The following is a 15,000-nucleotide window of genomic DNA, read 5'->3' on the forward strand; positions in this document are numbered from 1 at the left end:
AATTGCGTCTAGCAATAATGAGATTGAGCAATAACAGGTCTGTGATGCCCTTAGATGTCCTGGGCTGCACGCGCGCTACAATGAAAGTATCAACGTGGTATTTCTAGACCGAGAGGTCCGGGTAAACCGCTGAACCACTTTCATGCTTGGGATTGTGAACTGAAACTGTTCAACATGAACTTGTCATTCCTAGTAAGTGTGAGTCATTAACTCGCATTGATTACGTCCCTGCCCTTTGTGCACACCGCCCGTCGCTACTACCGATTAAATTATTTAGTGTGGTTTCCTGACGTGATCACTGTGATGCCTTGTGTGTTATGGTTTTTTGGCAGAAGTTGACCGAACTTGATTATTTAGAGGAAGTAAAAGTCGTAACAAGGTTTCCGTAGGTGAACCTGCGGAAGGATCATTATTGAATGAATCTATCCGTTATTAAAATATTATTATAATAAATTATATAAATAAAAAATTACCCAAAAATAAAAGACATATATATTATATTGAATATATAGACCATTTGTTGTCTTCAATATAAATTGCGTGTATATTTAATTAATATACATGCGTTGCGTGATGTATTGTTCATATTAAATTATGCGCATACATTGATAAATGCAACACCTAAAATATACATTGTTGTACCTGATATACAGGTTAATGCTTTATATAATATTAAAACAATATAAATTATATTTATATTGATTATATAAAACTAAGACATTTCGCAACAATTATTTTAGGTATATCAAAAAATTAAACATATTTTATATGTTTAAATATAGACGAATATTGAATATAAATTGCGTGTATATTAATTAATATACATGCGTTGCGTGATGTATTGTTCATATTAAATTATGCGCATACATTGATAAATGCAACACCTAAAATATACATTGTTGTACCTGATATACAGGTTAATGCTTTATATAATATTAAACAATATAAATTATATTTATATTGATTATATAAAACTAAGACATTTCGCAACAATTATTTTAGGTATAAAAATAACTTTATTGAAGGAATTGATATATGCCAGTTAAATGGTGTATTTTTAATTTCTTTCAATAAAAACATAATTGACGAATTGTATATTTATAATATTTTATAAAACTCTAAGCGGTGTATCACTCGGCTCATGGGTCGATGAAGAACGCAGCAAACTGTGCGTCATCGTGTGAACTGCAGGACACATGAACATCGACATTTTGAACGCATATCGCAGTCCATGCTGTTATGTACTTTAATTATTTTATAGTGCTGCTTGGACTACATATGGTTGAGGGTTGTAAGACTATGCTAATAAAGTTGCTTATTATTATATATTTTTATAATGATATGCATATGGTATATTATTGGATATATTATATATTCATAATATTAAATTAAAAGCAATTATCTCAAATATTTATAAAAGAAAAAATGAAGATATACAATTCTTTCTTTTTCAATTCAAATAATACTGAGAAATGTCTAGCATAAAAAAAATTAATTTTTTTAACTAGAATTGTCTCTTATTTAAAGATGCGAAAATTGAAAATATATCAAATATATTGTTCTTCATAGATATATTTGTTTATATATATATACATTGCTTTATACAACCTCAACTCATATGGGACTAACCCTGAATTTAAGCATATTAATTAGGGAGGAAAGAAACTAACAAGGATTTTCTTAGTAGCGGCGAGCGACAAGAAATCAGTTCAGCACTAAGTCGCTTTGTATATATGGCAATGGGGCAACGCGGTGTATGCGGCGTCAATATTCTAGTATGAGAAATTAACGATTTAAGTCCTTCTTAAATGAGGCCATTTACCCATAGAGGGTGCCAGGCCCGTATAACGTTAATGATTACTAGATGATGTTTCCAAAGAGTCGTGTTGCTTGATAGTGCAGCACTAAGTGGGTGGTAAACTCCATCTAAAACTAAATATAACCATGAGACCGATAGTAAACAAGTACCGTGAGGGAAAGTTGAAAAGAACTCTGAATAGAGAGTTAAATAGTACGTGAAACTGCTTAGAGTGTAAGCCCGATGAACCTGAATATCCATTATGGAAAATTCATCATTAAAGTTATAATATTTAAATAATATTATAGAAATAGTGTGCATTTTTTCCATATAAGGACATTGTAATCTATTAACATATATAATTTATCATAAAATATGACTTATAGTTTATTCAAATTATTATGCTTGCATTTTAACATAGGATAAATGTCATTAATTTGATAAAGTGTTGATAGATTAATAAGAATACAGTGCGTTAATTTTTCGGAATTATATAATGGCATAATTATCATTGATTTTTGTGTTTATTATATGCACTTGTATGATTAACAATGCGAAAGATTCAGGATACCTTCGGTACCGTTCTTGAAACACGGACCAAGGAGTCTAACATATGTGCAAGTTATTGGGATATAAACCTAATAGCGTAATTAACTTGACTATTAATGGGATTAGTTTTTTAACTATTTTATAGTTAATTAACACAATCCCGGGGCGTTCTATATAGTTATGTATAATAATATTTATATTATTTATGCCTCTAACTGGAACGTACCTTGAGCAGATATGCTGTGACCCGAAAGATGGTGAACTATACTTGATCAGGTTGAAGTCAGGGGAAACCCTGATGGAAGACCGAAACAGTTCTGACGTGCAAATCGATTGTCAGAATTGAGTATAGGGGCGAAAGACCAATCGAACCATCTAGTAGCTGGTTCCTTCCGAAGTTTCCCTCAGGATAGCTGGTGCATTTTAATGTTATATAAAATAATCTTATCTGGTAAAGCGAATGATTAGAGGCCTTAGGGTCGAAACGATCTTAACCTATTCTCAAACTTTAAATGGGTAAAACCTTAACTTTCTTGATATGAAGTTTAAGGTTATGATATAATGTGCCCAGTGGGACACTTTTGGTAAGCAGTACTGGAGCTGGGGGATGAACCAAACGTAATGTTACGGTGCCCAAATTAACAACGCATGCGGAAATGCTGCAAGGGGGTTGTCGCTTAAAACGGCAGGACGGTGATCATGGAAGTCGAAATCCGCTAAGGAGTGTGTAACAACTCACCTGCCGAAGCAACTAGCCCTTAAAATGGATGGCGCTTAAGTTGTATACCTATACATTACCGCTAAAGTAGATGATTTATATTACTTGTAATATAAATTTTGAAACTTTAGTGAGTAGGAAGGTACAATGGTATGCGTAGAAGTGTTTGGCGTAAGCCTGCATGGAGCTGCTATTGGTACAGATCTTGGTGGTAGTAGCAAATAATCGAATGAGACCTTGGAGGACTGAAGTGGAGAAGGGTTTCGTGTGAACAGTGGTTGATCACGAGTTAGTCGGTCCTAAGTTCAAGGCGAAAGCCGAAAATTTTCAAGTAAAAATAAATATTACAATTATTGTGAAAATTATATACTTGAATAATTTTGAACGAAAGGGAATACGGTTCCAATTCCGTAACCTGTTGAGTATCCGTTTGTTATTAAATATGGGCCTCGTGCTCATCCTGGCAACAGGAACGACCATAAAGAAGCCGTCGAGAGATATCGGAAGAGTTTTCTTTTCTGTTTTATAGTCGTACTACCATGGAAGTCTTTCGCAGAGAGATATGGTAGATGGGCTAGAAGAGCATGACATATACTGTTGTGTCGATATTTTCTCCTCGGACCTTGAAAATTTATGGTGGGGATACGCAAACTTCTCAACAGGCCGTACCAATATCCGCAGCTGGTCTCCAAGGTGAAGAGTCTCTAGTCGATAGAATAATGTAGGTAAGGGAAGTCGGCAAATTAGATCCGTAACTTCGGGATAAGGATTGGCTCTGAAGATTGAGATAGTCGGGCTTGATTGGGAAACAATAATATGGTTTATGTGCTCGTTCTGGGTAAATAGAGTTATAATCATTTATGGTTGTAACTTGTTCCCCGGATAGTTTAGTTACGTATCCAATTGTGGAACTTTCTTGCTAAAATTTTTAAGAATACTAGTTGGGTCAAACCAATTAGTTCTTATTAATTATAACGATTATCAATTAACAATCAATTCAGAACTGGCACGGACTTGGGGAATCCGACTGTCTAATTAAAACAAAGCATTGTGATGGCCCTAGCGGGTGTTGACACAATGTGATTTCTGCCCAGTGCTCTGAATGTCAAAGTGAAGAAATTCAAGTAAGCGCGGGTCAACGGCGGGAGTAACTATGACTCTCTTAAGGTGACTCTCTATGACTCTCTATGACTCTCTTAAAAACATATTGGTGCAGAAACTAACAACGAGCCTCGGATAATTGATGATATAATAGGAAGAGGAGAGTCCACGGCTACTAGTCTGGATGCTAGCAACCAGTATGAACGAGGTGCAGCGGTTAACCTTTCAGGTCGGGTGCCCTGCACGATATGTGGAATGTCGTTCAACTCCAAGAGGGGTTTGGGCGTCCACATGTCACATCGACACAAAGACGAACTTGATACACAACGTCTTCGTGTTGATAAAAAAGCGAGGTGGTCAGAGGAAGAAACGTTGATGATGGCGAGAAAGGAGGTCGAGCTTGCAGCAAGTGGTATTCGACATCTAAATAAAAAGCTAGCGGAAATTTTTACACACCGCAGTTCCGATGCAATTTCTTCATATCGGAAGAGGGGTGAATATAAGGCAAAACTGGAACAGATAAGAGGGCAATCTGTTCCCACCCCAGAAGCATTAGAGTCGAATACCTCACAGCGCCGCCCTAGTAATAGCGAGCAAAACCGACGAGTATCAACATCATCTTCGGGACCAATCAGACCACACGAACAGACGAACAGCGAAATCCTCAGGGTACTACAGGGCTATGCCCCAGTAGTATGCGATTCCCGGTGGAGAGCCGAGGTCCTGCAAACTATCGTAGATAATGCGCAGGTCTCGGGACAGGAAACCACTCTCCAAAGTTTATCTTGCTATCTCATGGAAATTTTTCCGCCACGGAATGAACCGCACATTCTGACGAGGCCCCGAACGGAGCCTCGAAATATGAGACAGCGTAGAAGGCAGCAGTACGCTAGGGTTCAGCGTAACTGGGATAAACATCCGGGAAGATGCATAAAGTCCCTGCTGGAGGGCGCTGACGAGTCGGTGCAGCCACCCCAGGAAATTATGGAGCCATATTGGAAACAGATAATGACCACGCCTAGCTCAAGCTCCATCGAACACGCCTCGTTCCACATGGAACATTCGTTGGAGAGAGTATGGTCCGCTGTGAACCAGCGCGATCTTAGGGCCCATAAGGTCAAATTATCAGGTTCTCCAGGCCCGGACGGGATTACTCCAAGAACTGCCAGGAGTATCCCCGATGGCATTATGCTACGCATAATGAACTTAATTCTCTGGTGTGGGAGACTTCCGTACTCCATCCGTCTGGCCAGAACCATCTTCATCCCGAAGATGGCGACGGCAAGTCGTCCGCAAGACTATCGTCCTATTTCAGTCCCCTCGGTTTTGGTTAGGCAACTAAATGCCATTTTGGCAGCCCGGTTGATTAGTGCAGTCAACTGGGATTCGCGTCAGCGAGGGTTCCTACCGACCGATGGGTGTGCTGACAATACGACGATTGTTGATTTAGTTCTAAGGGAACATCATAAGCGATTTAAATCGTGCTACATCGGGACCCTCGATGTTAGTAAAGCCTTTGATGCGGTAGCTCACAAAGCGGTCTACAACACATTGGCTTCGTATGGTGCCCCACAAGGACTAATCAACTACATACGGAATTCGTACGAGGGCGGCGGCACAATGCTAACTGGGAACGGGTGGGTTTCAAGGGAGTTCATTCCTGCAAGAGGCGTCAAGCAGGGTGACCCTTTGTCTCCCATACTATTTAATCTGGTCATTGACCGGTTACTTAGGTCCTTACCCAGTGAGATTGGTGCCAAAGTCGGAAACGCTATGACAAATGCGGCTGCGTTCGCAGATGATATAGTCCTTTTTGCGGAAACTCCGATGGGCCTTCAGAAATTGTTGGACACCACAGTTGGCTTTCTCTCCTCTGTGGGCCTCACCCTTAACACTGACAAGTGTTTCACTGTCAGCATAAAGGGGCAAGCCAAGCAAAAGTGTACTGTCGTGGAACGGCGGAGCTTTTTGATTGGGGAGCGCGAGGTTCCTTCACTGAAGCGCACTGACGAGTGGAAGTATTTAGGGATTAAATTCACTGCGGATGGGCGGGTCCGGTACAATCCAGCTGAGGAGTTGCAACCGAAGCTGTTGAGATTGACTCGGGCCCCCCTGAAGCCACAGCAGAAGTTATTTGCCCTTCGGACTGTCCTTATCCCACAACTCTATCACAAGCTGACCCTTGGGAGTGTGACGATAGGCGTTCTGAAGAAATTTGACACATTGGTTCGATATACCGCACGGAAGTGGTTGAGGCTTCCGGTAGACGTACCAACTTCTTTTTTCCATGCCCCCCACAGAAGTGGGGGTCTCGGGTTACCATCGTTGAGATGGATAGCACCGATGCTTCGTTTGAAGCGATTGAGCAGTATAAAATGGCCTCACCTCGAGCAATCCGAGGTAGCCAGCTCTTTCGTGGAAGACGAAATGCGGAGGGCCCGGGATAGGCTTCAGGCTGGAAGTCAAGAGTTGTTAACCCGTCTACAGGTAGATTCGTACTTGGCAAATAGGTTGCACATGTCTGTTGATGGTGGCGGGCTCCGTGAAGCAGAGCGTTTTGCTCCGCAACACGGATGGGTTGTCCAACCCACGCGTTTGCTAACAGGAAGGGAATATACAGAAGGAATCAAACTGCGGATAAATGCCCTACCCTCAAGGTCTCGTACCACGAGGGGAAGGCACGAATTGGGAAGACGGTGCCGTGCAGGATGTGATGCTCCCGAAACAACAAACCACATCTTGCAGCAATGCTATCGTACTCATGGGAGGAGGATAGCTCGGCACGACGGCGTAGTAAATCTAATCAAGCGGGGACTTGAGAGGAAAGGCTGCGTCGTTCATGTTGAACCAAGTCTGCAGGGCGAGACCGGATTGAATAAACCCGACCTGGTAGCTATCCGACAAAATCACATTTATGTGATTGACGCGCAGGTAGTGACCGACGGACATTCTCTCGACCAAGCGCATCAGCGCAAAGTCGAGAAGTACGAGACACCGGACATACGGACAAATTTGCGGAGACTTTTCGGCTCGCAACATGTTGTTGAGTTCCATTCCGCCACTGTGAACTGGAGAGGAATATGGAGCGGTCAGTCGGTAAAACGGCTGATTGCTTCAGACCTCCTCAGCACTAGTGATAGTCATATCATTAGTGTCCGGGTAATCAGTGGTGGTCTCTGGAGTTGGCGACAATTCATGTATCTGTCGGGATACACGCGTGATTGGACTTAGTCATGCATCACGTTCATATTAAAAGCTTGCTGCCGTAGCATAACATCTAAAAACGGCATAAAATTCGCTTAAAAACGAGGCGGTTTTTAGTACGTAGGCGTCTTCTGGGTCGTATGAACCCACAAGATGAATCGTGCATGCACACTCTTATTGGCTAAATAACATCATAACCTGAGTGTGTATCTTTTGAAGATTTTTACGATCCTTAGCGAACAAAAAAAAAAAAAAAAAAAAAAAAATAGCCAAATGCCTCGTCATCTAATTAGTGACGCGCATGAATGGATTAACGAGATTCCTTCTGTCCCTATCTACTATCTAGCGAAACCACAGCCAAGGGAACGGGCTTGGAATAATTAGCGGGGAAAGAAGACCCTTTTGAGCTTGACTCTAATCTGGCAGTGTAAGGAGACATAAGAGGTGTAGAATAAGTGGGAGATATTAGACTTCGGTTTGGTATCGACAATGAAATACCACTACTCTTATTGTTTCCTTACTTACTTGATTAAATGGAACGTGTATCATTTCCTAGCCATTATACGGATATATTTATTATATCTTATGGTATTGGGTTTTGATGCAAGCTTCTTGATCAAAGTATCACGAGTTTGTTATATAATCGCAAACAAATTCTTTAATGAGAGATGCATTCATGTATTATCGATTTGAAAATTTGGTATAACTCCAATTACTCAGGTATGATCCAATTCAAGGACATTGCCAGGTAGGGAGTTTGACTGGGGCGGTACATCTCTCAAATAATAACGGAGGTGTCCCAAGGCCAGCTCAGTGCGGACAGAAACCACACATAGAGCAAAAGGGCAAATGCTGACTTGATCTCGGTGTTCAGTACACACAGGGACAGCAAAAGCTCGGCCTATCGATCCTTTTGGTTTAAAGAGTTTTTAACAAGAGGTGTCAGAAAAGTTACCATAGGGATAACTGGCTTGTGGCGGCCAAGCGTTCATAGCGACGTCGCTTTTTGATCCTTCGATGTCGGCTCTTCCTATCATTGTGAAGCAAAATTCACCAAGCGTTGGATTGTTCACCCATGCAAGGGAACGTGAGCTGGGTTTAGACCGTCGTGAGACAGGTTAGTTTTACCCTACTAATGACAAAACGTTGTTGCGACAGCATTCCTGCGTAGTACGAGAGGAACCGCAGGTACGGACCAATGGCACAATACTTGTTCGAGCGAACAGTGGTATGACGCTACGTCCGTTGGATTATGCCTGAACGCCTCTAAGGTCGTATCCGTGCTGGACTGCAATGATAAATAAGGGGCAATTTGCATTGTATGGCTTCTAAACCATTTAAAGTTTATTATTTATATTTTAAACGACAATGGATGTGATGCCAATGTAATTTGTAACATAGTAAATTGGGAGGATCTTTGATCACCTGATGCCATGCTAGTTACATATGAAAACATTATTTAATACAATGACAAAGCCTAGAATCAATTGTAAACGACTTTTGTAACGGGCAAGGTGTTGTAAGTGGTTGAGCAGCTGCCATACTGCGATCCACTGAAGCTTATCCTTTGCTTGATGATTCGAAATATAAAAAAAATGTAAATATGCATGTGTAAATATGTATATTTAGTATAAAAAATCTTTATATGCTATATCTAAGAAAGCATATAAGGATTTATCACGGGTTGTCCACGTTTCCCTACTAATTGTGGCCTACTAACTGTTTCGTCATCTTATTAGTGACGTGAAAAATGAAAATAATATTTTTCATTTATATTGTTATAAGTCTTAAACCTTAAGACGGCGGGAGTTGAATTACTTTCGTTTAGGTAGCCAAATGCCTCGTCATCTTATTAGTGACGTGAAAAATGAAAATAATATTTTTCATTTATATTGTTATAAGTCTTAAACCTTATAACGGCGGAAGATGAATTACTTTCTTTTAGGTAGCCAAATGCCTCGTCATCTTATTAGTGACGTGAAAAATGAAAATAATATTTTTCATTTATATTGTTATAAGTCTTAAACTTTAAGACGGCGGGAGTTGAATTACTTTCGCATAGGTAGCCAAATGCCTCGTCATCTTATTAGTGACGCGCATGATTCAATTCAAGAGATTCCTTCTGTCCCTATTTAAAACCTCACGGATATTAAAAATATTAAACATATATTGTTATAAGTCTTAAACCTTAAGACGGCGGGAGTTGAATTACTTTCGCATAGGTAGCCAAATGCCTCGTCATCTTATTAGTGACGCGCATGATTCAATTCAAGAGATTCCTTCTGTCCCTATTTAAAACCTCACGGATATTAAAAATATTAAACATATATTGTTATAAGTCTTAAACCTTAAGACGGCGGGAGTTGAATTACTTTCGCATAGGTAGCCAAATGCCTCGTCATCTTATTAGTGACGTGAAAAATGAAAATAATATTTTTCATTTATATTGTTATAAGTCTTAAACTTTAAGACGGCGGGAGTTGAATTACTTTCGCATAGGTAGCCAAATGCCTCGTCATCTTATTAGTGACGTGAAAAATGAAAATAATATTTTTCATTTATATTGTTATAAGTCTTAAACCTTATAACGGCGGAAGATGAATTACTTTCGTTTAGGTAGCCAAATGCCTCGTCATCTTAATAGTGACGTGAAAAATGAAAATAATATTTTTCATTTATATTGTTATAAGTCTTAAACTTTAAGACGGCGGGAGTTGAATTACTTTCGCATAGGTAGCCAAATGCCTCGTCATCTTATTAGTGACGTGAAAAATGAAAATAATATTTTTCATTTATATTGTTATAAGTCTTAAACCTTATAACGGCGGAAGATGAATTACTTTCGTTTAGGTAGCCAAATGCCTCGTCATCTTATTAGTGACGTGAAAAATGAAAATAATATTTTTCATTTATATTGTTATAAGTCTTAAACTTTAAGACGGCGGGAGTTGAATTACTTTCGCATAGGTAGCCAAATGCCTTGTCATCTTATTAGTGACGCGCATGATTCAATTCAAGAGATTCCTTCTGTCCCTATTTAAAACCTCACGGATATTAAAAATATTAAACATATATTGTTATAAGTCTTAAACCTTAAGACGGCGGGAGTTGAATTACTTTCGCATAGGTAGCCAAATGCCTCGTCATCTTATTAGTGACGCGCATGATTCAATTCAAGAGATTCCTTCTGTCCCTATTTAAAACCTCACGGATATTAAAAATATTAAACATATATTGTTATAAGTCTTAAACCTTAAGACGGCGGGAGTTGAATTACTTTCGCATAGGTAGCCAAATGCCTCGTCATCTTATTAGTGACGCGCATGATTCAATTCAAGAGATTCCTTCTGTCCCTATTTAAAACCTCACGGATATTAAAAATATTAAACATATATTGTTATAAGTCTTAAACCTTAAGACGGCGGGAGTTGAATTACTTTCGCATAGGTAGCCAAATGCCTTGTCATCTTATTAGTGACGCGCATGATTCAATTCAAGAGATTCCTTCTGTCCCTATTTAAAACCTCACGGATATTAAAAATATTAAACATATATTGTTATAAGTCTTAAACCTTAAGACGGCGGGAGTTGAATTACTTTCGCATAGGTAGCCAAATGCCTCGTCATCTTATTAGTGACGCGCATGATTCAATTCAAGAGATTCCTTCTGTCCCTATTTAAAACCTCACGGATATTAAAAATATTAAACATATATTGTTATAAGTCTTAAACCTTAAGACGGCGGGAGTTGAATTACTTTCGCATAGGTAGCCAAATGCCTCGTCATCTTATTAGTGACGCGCATGATTCAATTCAAGAGATTCCTTCTGTCCCTATTTAAAACCTCACGGATATTAAAAATATTAAACATATATTGTTATAAGTCTTAAACCTTAAGACGGCGGGAGTTGAATTACTTTCGCATAGGTAGCCAAATGCCTCGTCATCTTATTAGTGACGCGCATGATTCAATTCAAGAGATTCCTTCTGTCCCTATTTAAAACCTCACGGATATTAAAAATATTAAACATATATTGTTATAAGTCTTAAACCTTAAGACGGCGGGAGTTGAATTACTTTCGCATAGGTAGCCAAATGCCTCGTCATCTTATTAGTGACGCGCATGATTCAATTCAAGAGATTCCTTCTGTCCCTATTTAAAAACTCACGAATATTAAAAATATTAAAAATATTTTCATATGGATATGCAATCGTATGGATATCCAAATATGTGTGGGAAAGTCGTACTTCCTATACGATAAATGACCGGATTGACGAAACCGTGTTCAAAAAGGTATATAGGGTAGGTGGTGTTCGGCCTACCAATATAATATTAAAATAATATTATATTAAACAGAAGATCGCCAGTATTAATATATAAGCATATGGTTATGAATACATATGCATATAACATATATGAAAATATATGAATATATAAAAAAAAATATATATGAATATGAAAATATTTATATGTATATGGAATATATGGTAGGTGATGATGTTAGCCTACCATATAATATATAATATAATAATTTAATTATATTATATTAAATATGGAAATATTAAAAATATATTAAAAATATTAAAAATATTTTCATATGGATATGCAATCGTATGGATATCCAAATATGTGTGGGAAAGTCATACTTCCCATACAATAAATGACCGGATTGACGAAACCGTGTTCAAAAAGGTATATAGGGTAGGTGGTGTTCAGCCTGCCAATATAATATTAAAATAATATTATATTAAACAGAAGACCGCCAGTATTAATATATGAGCATATGGTTATGAATACATATGCATATAACATATATGAAAATATATGAATATAAAAAAATATATATGGATATGAAAATATTTATATGTATATGAAATATATGGTAGGTGATGAGGATAGCCTACCATATAATATATAATATAATAATTTAATTATATTATATTAAATATGGAAATATTAAAAATATATTAAAAATATTAAAAATATTTTCATATGGATATGCAATCGTATGGATATCCAAATATGTGTGGGAAAGTCATACTTCCCATACAATAAATGACCGGATTGACGAAACCGTGTTCAAAAAGGTATATAGGGTAGGTGGTGTTCGGCCTACCAATATAATATTAAAATATATTATATTAAACAGAAGACCGCCAGTATTAATATATGAGCATATGGTTATGAATACATATGCATATAACATATATGAAAATATATGAATATAAAAAAAATATATATGGATATGAAAATATTTATATGTATATGAAATATATGGTAGGTGATGGTGATAGCCTACCATATAATATATAATATAATAATTTAATTATATTATATTAAATATGGAAATATTAAAAATATATTAAAAATATTAAAAATATTTTCATATGGATATGCAATCGTATGGATATCCAAATATGTGTGGGAAAGTCATACTTCCCATACAATAAATGACCGGATTGACGAAACCGTGTTCAAAAAGGTATATAGGGTAGGTGGTGTTCGGCCTACCAATATAATATTAAAATAATATTATATTAAACAGAAGACCGCCAGTATTAATATATAAGCATATGGTTATGAATACATATGCATATAACATATATGAAAATATATGAATATACAAAAATATACTTGGATATGAAAAGATTTAGATGTATATGAAATATATGGTAGGTGATGGTGATAGCCTACCATATAATATATAATATAATAATTTAATTATATTATATTAAATATGGAAATATTAAAAATATATTAAAAATATTAAAAATATTTTCATATGGATATGCAATCGTATGGATATCCAAATATGTGTGGGAAAGTCATACTTCCCATACAATAAATGACCGGATTGACGAAACCGTGTTCAAAAAGGTATATAGGGTAGGTGGTGTTCAGCCTGCCAATATAATATTAAAATAATATTATATTAAACAGAAGATCGCCAGTATTAATATATAAGCATATGGTTATGAATACATATGCATATAACATATATGAAAATATATGAATATATAAAAAAAAAATATATATGAATATGAAAATATTTATATGTATATGGAATATATGTTAGGGGATATTGTTAGCCTACCATATAATATATAATATAATAATTTAATTATATTATATTAAATGGAAATATTAAAAATATATTAAAAATATTAAAAATATTTTCATATGGATATGCAATCGTATGGATATCCAAATATGTGTGGGAAAGTCATACTTCCCATACAATAAATGACCGGATTGACGAAACCGTGTTCAAAAAGGTATATAGGGTAGGTGGTGTTCAGCCTGCCAATATAATATTAAAATAATATTATATTAAACAGAAGATCGCCAGTATTAATATATAAGCATATGGTTATGAATACATATGCATATAACATATATGAAAATATATGAATATATAAAAAAAAAATATATATGAATATGAAAATATTTATATGTATATGGAATATATGGTAGGTGATGATGTTAGCCTACCATATAATATATAATATAATAATTTAATTATATTATATTAAATATGGAAATATTAAAAATATATTAAAAATATTAAAAATATTTTCATATGGATATGCAATCGTATGGATATCCAAATATGTGTGGGAAAGTCATACTTCCCATACAATAAATGACCGGATTGACGAAACCGTGTTCAAAAAGGTATATAGGGTAGGTGGTGTTCAGCCTGCCAATATAATATTAAAATAATATTATATTAAACAGAAGACCGCCAGTATTAATATATGAGCATATGGTTATGAATACATATGCATATAACATATATGAAAATATATGAATATAAAAAAATATATATGGATATGAAAATATTTATATGTATATGAAATATATGGTAGGTGATGAGGATAGCCTACCATATAATATATAATATAATAATTTAATTATATTATATTAAATATGGAAATATTAAAAATATATTAAAAATATTAAAAATATTTTCATATGGATATGCAATCGTATGGATATCCAAATATGTGTGGGAAAGTCATACTTCCCATACAATAAATGACCGGATTGACGAAACCGTGTTCAAAAAGGTATATAGGGTAGGTGGTGTTCGGCCTACCAATATAATATTAAAATAATATTATATTAAACAGAAGACCGCCAGTATTAATATATGAGCATATGGTTATGAATACATATGCATATAACATATATGAAAATATATGAATATAAAAAAATATATATGGATATGAAAATATTTATATGTATATGAAATATATGGTAGGTGATGGTGATAGCCTACCATATAATATATAATATAATAATTTAATTATATTATATTAAATATGGAAATATTAAAAATATATTAAAAATATTAAAAATATTTTCATATGGATATGCAATCGTATGGATATCCAAATATGTGTGGGAAAGTCATACTTCCCATACAATAAATGACCGGATTGACGAAACCGTGTTCAAAAAGGTATATAGGGTAGGTGGTGTTCGGCCTACCAATATAATATTAAAATAATATTATATTAAACAGAAGACCGCCAGTATTAATATATAAGCATATGGTTATGAATACATATGCATATAACATATATGAAAATATATGAATATAAAAAAATATATATGGATATGAAA

The 15,000-nt window shown here is 35.7% G+C and overlaps 1 non-coding gene and 1 pseudogene across 1 annotated transcript; both read left to right on the plus strand.

The window, feature by feature from the left end:
• The first annotated feature begins 1,114 nt into the window (after window positions 1-1,114).
• LOC138927580 (5.8S ribosomal RNA) lies at window positions 1,115-1,292 on the plus strand. The gene has a single exon (XR_011444033.1). It is a non-coding gene; the product is annotated as a 5.8S ribosomal RNA (ribosomal RNA).
• Window positions 1,293-1,604: 312 nt separating this feature from the next.
• On the plus strand, window positions 1,605-8,953 carry LOC138927578 (large subunit ribosomal RNA; annotated as a pseudogene).
• Window positions 8,954-15,000: the final 6,047 nt, after the last annotated feature.

This window comes from Drosophila bipectinata, unplaced genomic scaffold (genome assembly GCF_030179905.1).
Source record: "Drosophila bipectinata strain 14024-0381.07 unplaced genomic scaffold, DbipHiC1v2 scaffold_35, whole genome shotgun sequence".
In the NCBI taxonomy this organism is placed as follows: Eukaryota; Metazoa; Arthropoda; class Insecta; order Diptera; family Drosophilidae; genus Drosophila; species Drosophila bipectinata.